Source organism: Eptatretus burgeri, chromosome 7, assembly GCF_056783735.1.
Source record: "Eptatretus burgeri isolate ZD-2024b chromosome 7, Ebu_testis_v1, whole genome shotgun sequence".
In the NCBI taxonomy this organism is placed as follows: domain Eukaryota; kingdom Metazoa; phylum Chordata; class Myxini; order Myxiniformes; family Myxinidae; genus Eptatretus; species Eptatretus burgeri.
Window position 1 is genome coordinate 27100792 of NC_140967.1, and position 7500 is coordinate 27108291.

Sequence of the window (7500 nt, forward strand, 5' to 3'; positions counted from 1 at the left end):
CACATTGTAAGAGTGAGTTAAGGAAACTAAAATCTGGTGGTGTTGGGTTATTAGAAACTAATCCAGAAGGAACGAGAGAAATTATTAAACATCTGAGTGGAGTGAAGATTTTATCATTCGGTTTTGATGTTGATGAAGAAACTCAACGCAAACGTATGAAAAGCAGAGATGCAAGGATTAGTGAAGAAGAAATTACAACTCGCATTAATGTTAATAAAGAATTTGATGAAATATTTAAAGAAAAGGATTTATTTGAACACATCTACTTGAATGATGAAGAAAAGGAAAATTTCCCTGTTGATCTTTACAATTCATTAAATTATATTTTACAATAAATAAATGGATGCAAAAGAAAGAGCAAGAAGATTTAAGGAACATCAAGAGTTGGTTTCAAAAGTTGTAAAACAACAGGAAGACATAAAGAAGAAACGCAGACAGAAACTAACGGGCGAAGAAGCATTTGAAAGAAAACAAGAGAAATTTTTTAAACCACTTTTAAAAACTTCCCAAGAAAAAATGAAAGATGTTTCCACAGTTCCCACAGTAGAATATACTCCTAAAAAACTTAAAATGTTAAAAGATTTTGATCAAATGACGGAGGAAGAATTAGAGCATTTAGGAGAATTAGAATATGATGATGAAGGTTTATTTCAACAACTGGAAGAGATTAATCGACCCCCTGATTATATTGTGAATGCTCTTCAAAACAATGAATATTCAGCGGATTCAAAAACCAAAGCAGGACTCATTCCAACAGAACAATCAGCAATATTTCATCTTGTTCAAGAAAAGGTATTGATATTTAATGATGAATTAAGGTTCTTGGGTTCTGCTCAACCCCCTGTTAAACTAACTCCGAGATTAATGTTTCTTCTCACAAAAGATGGAAGACAAGGTTCAACTGAGAGGGATGAATCAAAGTATATTGATAAACCATTGGATATGGAAAATAATGATGATAGAGTATATATTGATCTGCTGAACACTCTAAATTATAAGGTTATTCTTTCTGGTAAAAGTAGGAAGAATGAGAAGGAGAAACACATTATTCAGGCTTTAAGTATCCTTGGTTCAGGTGTTAGTTTTCTTCCAAATGACCCATAGCAATTAGTTAGACTGTTATTGTTGTTAGGCAGTAAGAAGGCTGGAAATAATTGTTTTAATGAAGCATCAGCCATTTTAGACCAGTTGATGAACATGAAAATAATTAATAAATATCAATATAAAGACATTTTATCTCATATTAAATAAGATGAGAAGCACAATCCTTAGTTTCAATTTCACAACAAGCGACCACACATCTTCATTCCCATACCCACTACAACTTGACACAACAAAAGAATATGAGGCATCTTTATTGTTCATGGAAACTTATAATACCTTATTTAATATAACCGAGAAAAATGACAAGTTTAGTTATAATCCGGGAAGTGGATACAAAACGATAACAGTCTCACCCGGAGCATATGAGATTTCTCAAATATCTTCCGAAATTGCTTGTCTTATGAAAAAACAGGGTGATGAACCAAAAAAATATTGTTATAAACATTCAAAAACATACTTCAAAAATCAACGATTAAAGTTAAAAATAACTTTGTTGTTAGGCTACAAGGTTGATTTCACAATTGATAATTCATTTAGAGAGTTATTGGGTTTCTCCTCAAAAAAGATTGAAACTAATGGGACGTTTTACAGTGATAATGTCATTCAAATATCCTCAGGAATAAATTCAGTGTTAATTCACTGTGATTTGATTGATGGTGCTTATAATGATGGAAAAAAAACAAATATAATATTTTCATTCAGCGCATACTCAACCCCAATTGGTTATAAATTCAATATGGAACCCAAAAATTTGGTTTATCTACCTGTGTCAGGAAATACCATACACAGAGTAAATTTTAGGATAACCGACCAAGATAATCGTGTGATTTCTTTTAATGGAAAAGTTATATCCATCAGAATTCACCTACGTGAAGTTTTCCAATAAATAAATACGATGGTTATTGTGAGGAAACACGAGTTGGGAAAATATAAAATAATTACAGGGGATGGGATGTTCCTTTCCCCATACTACAAGGGTGAAGGTATGTATCTTGGTAGAGGATACTATAAACCTAAGAGACAAAGGGGTGTTGGACATCAATTTAGAGGAGATGGGATAATTGATACTCTAATGGGTATTGGTTCAACTATTCTTAAACATAAAGATCTAATTGGTTCAACTGCTTCTGCTGTGGGAAATGTAGCAGGTGCTGTAAAGAGCATAAAAGATGCTCAGAAGGAATCTCATAAATTACAAGCAATAAAAGAAATTAAGAAGAGCAAAACTCAGTTGTCCCCCCAAGAACGACAGAAAATAATTCAAATACTTGGATCAGGGTTTCAAAAGTTTTAACATCTTTTTTCCTAAATAAATACAAGTATGGAAGCAATTGATAGTATCTATGATTTGGATGATACTATTATTATCTCAAACTCCACTAAAAAAGAAGATTACTTCAAGGTAAATGCAATAACTGGAACAGACTGGAATACGAATGGTACAAAAAGTTTTGAAATAAATTATCAACAAACCTATTTGAATCTCTCCGAAAGTTTCTTGTTGTGTAAATTTAAATTCACTAAAGCTGGGAATAACACAAACGCTACACTTGTAAATGATTTCTTCTGGAAAATGTTTGATAGTGTGCGTTTGTATATTGGAACACAAGAAGTTGAAGCGGTTGATTATGTCTCTGCTGTATCTGAAATGATGAAATTTACACTCTATACATTCAGTGATAGAATGGGAAAGGGGTCTGTCGAAGGTTTTATTCCTGATATGTCAACGTGAACAAACACAGACCCTGGATATACTCAAAGGAAAGGAATGTATAATGATGATATAAAAGCAGAAAATAGTTTTACTGTGGCAGTTCCTCTTAAAGGTATATTTGGATTTTGTGATCATGATAAAGTTCTGTATGGTCTTAAAATTAGATTTCAACTGCAAAGGAATGATAATGAAAATCGATTGCTTTTTGGTGTTGGTAGTGCTTTTGGTGAACAGAATAAATTTGTAATTGAGGAAATGAGTTGGTATATCAGTGAATATACTCCTAATCTTAAAACAGAAGAGATGTTGATATCGAAGACTTAACTCAAAGAAACCACTCAGTGTATCATACCTCAAAAGAAGATGTCAACACGTTAAACTCAACCAAACTACTTACACGTGGAATTTAGGTGTTCTGGAAGGAAAGCCACGATATCTGTGGATCATTTTTAAAAAGCCAGATGGTGATACTGCGACTGATAAGAATAATGCATTGAGTGATAATGCTAAGGTGAAACAACTTCGCGTTTCTCTAGATGGAACATTTTATCCACGAGATAGATTGGAAATTAATTGGGAAAAAAATGATTTTGCTGAAGCATACAAGTCTTACCAAAAGGTGTGTGAAAGTAATGGAAATAAAGAACCTATTTTGGATATGACAGCATTTAAAAGTTTGTATACAATCTATGCGTTTGACCTGAGCGCTCAAAAGGAAACTATAAAGTCTGATCGAGTGGATACTTCCCTATACATTGAAAGAGGAGAGAGTGAAGAAGTTGATACATATTGTTTGCTTTTGGAAGAAACAGAATTGCAGATTAATACAGATAATGGTGTGTTGATTAGTCTCACATAATTTTTTGTGAAATAAATGAGTGGCAAAGTACCAACTGGGGTATATGTTAATCAAATCAATCTTCATAAACTATCATCTTGTGTTCAAAATCAAAATCCTTGTATGATTAACGTTAATACAATTCAGAGAAAAGGAGTAGTAAGAATTGATGTTTTGCTCACAAGAGAACAGGTTAAAATCTTGAATGACACTGGCTCACTTAAAATTAAAATGACAAAACCAATGTTGAAAAAATATTCAATAAGAGAGACGAGTGGAGGATTTCTCCCATTTCTAATTCCTTTATTTGCTGGTTTAAGTGCGGTTGGAGCATTGACGGGTGGTATTTCAACAGCGGTGAAAACTGCCAACGAAAGGAAGGCTCAACTCCAGGCTCAAAAAGAATTGGAAAGACAAAACAAAGAGTTGGAGAAACAAATTAGTGGAAGTGGCGTAATTGTAGATTTTGCTGAAAAACTTGAAGGTCTGCCTGATAAAGCGAGATTGTTAGTTGGAGATATACTTTCTTCTATTGCACAAGCAGGTGTAAAATTAACGAAAAGAGGTAATGGATTATATCTTTCTAATAAATAAATGAGCATTGATGAGTGGTTTAAAGAATTTGGAAAGAATACAACATCAAATTTACAACTTGTCAAATATTGTAAGAAATTAAAAATTCATAATGTGGTTATTTGTATGAGAGATGAATTAACAAATGTGCCGAAACATACAAAGAATATTATTATGAACTTCGAAGATAATAATGGGAACGGTTCTCATTGGGTTTGTATTTTTAATAGTCAAGACAAATATTATTTTGATAGTTTTGGTCTTCCACCACCTGTTGAAGTCATAAAATTCTTACAGAATGGTGTTTATCAAACATTTCAAGTCCAAGAATTAAATTCCAAGTGTTGTGGTCAATTATGTCTATATGTGTTATTTCAACTCAACAAAAATAAAAAAATTTATGATATTATTTTTAATCTAATATAAATGACTTATGTTGGTAAAGATGGTTCTATCTTTGGTGTATCTCAATAACTGGATATTGATTTATCAAATTATTACACAAAGGCACAGGCTGAATGACATAAATATAATATAACCAAAAATATTAACATGAAAAATGCTTATAAATTAAAAAATTATCCAAGCCCGACTGACGCGAATGACTTGGTGAGATGAAGCGATTTATCACAATATATATACTTAAATAAAACAGCCGTGTATTCCAAAGATACAGAAGTGTTGATATTATCTCCAGGTCATACAGAATTCACAGTTCGAATTAAAATAATTTTTTATAAAGAAGGGCGTATCGTTTGTATGAGAATAGAACAATGGGGGTATGATATGAATGATTTAGGGTATAATTGGTCATTTAAAATTAACCTCGAAGACCTGGAACAATTAAATCAGTCTCGTAAGGAAGAATATTATCCACTTGGTATCGAGAATGAGTTTTGTGGGGCTACGATTAGTAAACAACAAATAAAAGAATTTAATAAGGGTAAATATAATAATGGTTTTGCCCTTGTTTATCTCATGAAAACAGAAAAAACAGGATTATATATAATAAGTAAGGAAATACAAAATGATTTAACTATGGGAAGATGGGGAGGTGTTTCGTGCCATAATATTATTCTAACATATATTTCTAATACATAAATGACAGCAAGAAGGCTTCAAGAAAATTATCATTTCTGTGTCCAAGCATACCTTCAAGAAAAGGGTATTCGGTATTTTAATAAATATGTTCTACAACATAAGAATGAGGTATTTTCAATAAAAGATTGGCATTATGCTGATGTTGATAAACCGACAACTTTAGATTTAATGAAAATGTTAAATAATGAAAAAATTATAAAGTTAAGAAAAGGTAAGGCTCTTTTAGAAATTCAAAAGAAATTTTATTGGTTTCCTGTTGTAAAAAAATTATTTTGGATACAGGAATAACAAGAAATCCTGATGAATATATGTATAATATTCTATGGGGTGTAAGCGATTCAAGGATAGTAAGGGATGAGGAAGGAGTTGAAGAAGAGAGGGAAGAGGAGGAAAAGGAGAAGGAGGAGAGGGAGAAGAAAGAGAAGGAGGAAAGGGAGAAAAGAGAGAAGAGAGAGAGAGGGAGGAAAGAGAGAGAGGGAGGAGAGGGAGGAGAGGGAGGAAAGAGAGTGGATGAATAAATATCAAAATATGGAAACCAGTGAGATTCAAAAAAAGATTAAGGGTATTACAGAAAATAACTCAACCCACCGAGGAGGAAAACAAAGAATTGATAAGTCTATTTACAATACTTTCGACAAGACTATTGACATCGACAAGATATGGATTTTAATTCAAGTTTTTCATTTTTTTTTTTCTAAAATAAATGGAGGAGAGAGTGAAGGCATTTCTAAGGATTCTTTATGTTTTAAAAATTAAGATTCAAATGTGCATGTTGGAAACTAAAAAGGTTTTTGCACTCTGCAGGAATTTTTCTCATAAATAAATGAGTTATTGTCTCAAATGTAAAAAGAAAACTAATCCTAAAAATATTTCATATATTAAAAGTAAAAATAACAGGGTTATACAAAAAGGTATATGTTCGGTGTGTGGTTCAAAAAAAAATCAATTTATCTCCAAACACAAACTCGGAGGAGATATACAAAAGTTTTTATCAGGAAGTAAATTTACAACTACTGGAATACCAGGGGAATTACATCTTCCAGGGTATTCTTTCTGTGGTCCAGGCACAAACTTGGATAAAAGATTAGATGAGGCAGACAATCCTAAATCCTGGAGTAAACCAATCAATAGAGTTGATGAAGTGTGCATGAGACACGATATTGATTATGGGAATACCACAACGTTGGAAGAAAAGCATGAAGCCGATAGAGAAATGTTGTATAATTTGTCTCTGATACAAAATCCAACCTTGAGAGAAAAAGTTGATCGGTTCATTGTGAAGAAGATGATCAGTGCTAAATTGAAACTTGGACTTGGAAATTCAAAAAACTTATAGGCTCTAATGATGCCATTAAGACTGAAGAGCAATTAGCTGATGAATTACATAAACCAATATTCACAAAGTTTCAGAGAAGGAAAGTTTATTCCAAGGAAGTTGATTATATCTGGTCTGCTGATTTGATTGAACTCAATAATGATAAGGGGTACAAGTATGCTTTAACCGTTATTGATTTGAGGAGTAGATATGCGTGGGTTGTCCCTTTAAAAAACAAAACAGGTAATACTCTTATGTTAGCTTTTCAACAGATATTTAATAAAAGTAAGAGAAAACCTAAAAAATTGTGGACTGATGAGGGTAGAGAGTTTTATAACAAGACATTTATGAATTTTCTAAAAAATAACAGTATTACATTATACAGTACCTTTAATGAAGGGAAGGCAGTTGTTGAACGTTTTAATCGTACCTTAAAAGAGAGACTATATAAAAAATTCACACAACTCGGTTCACAACAATGGTCATCTTTTATTCAGGATATTGTGGATAAGTATAATGACACGATTCACACGTCAAATATGAAACCATTAGAAACATTTACAAAATTAAAATATGAAAAAGAGATTAATGTCAGAAAACCTAAGTTCAAAGTTGGTGATATCGTAAGAATATATAGGTGGAAATCTCATTTTGAAAAGGGTTTTACTGAACGATGGACGAAAGAACTTTTTAAAATTGTTGATGTAATAGATACGGTTCCTTGGACTTATAAGATATATGATTTGGAAGGGGAAGAGATTTTAGGTTCATTTTATTCACAGGAATTACAAAAGACAAAACTAAGCAGATAATACTCATGGGAGCAATGGGTTATCCCTTCACTCCCTCCTACTA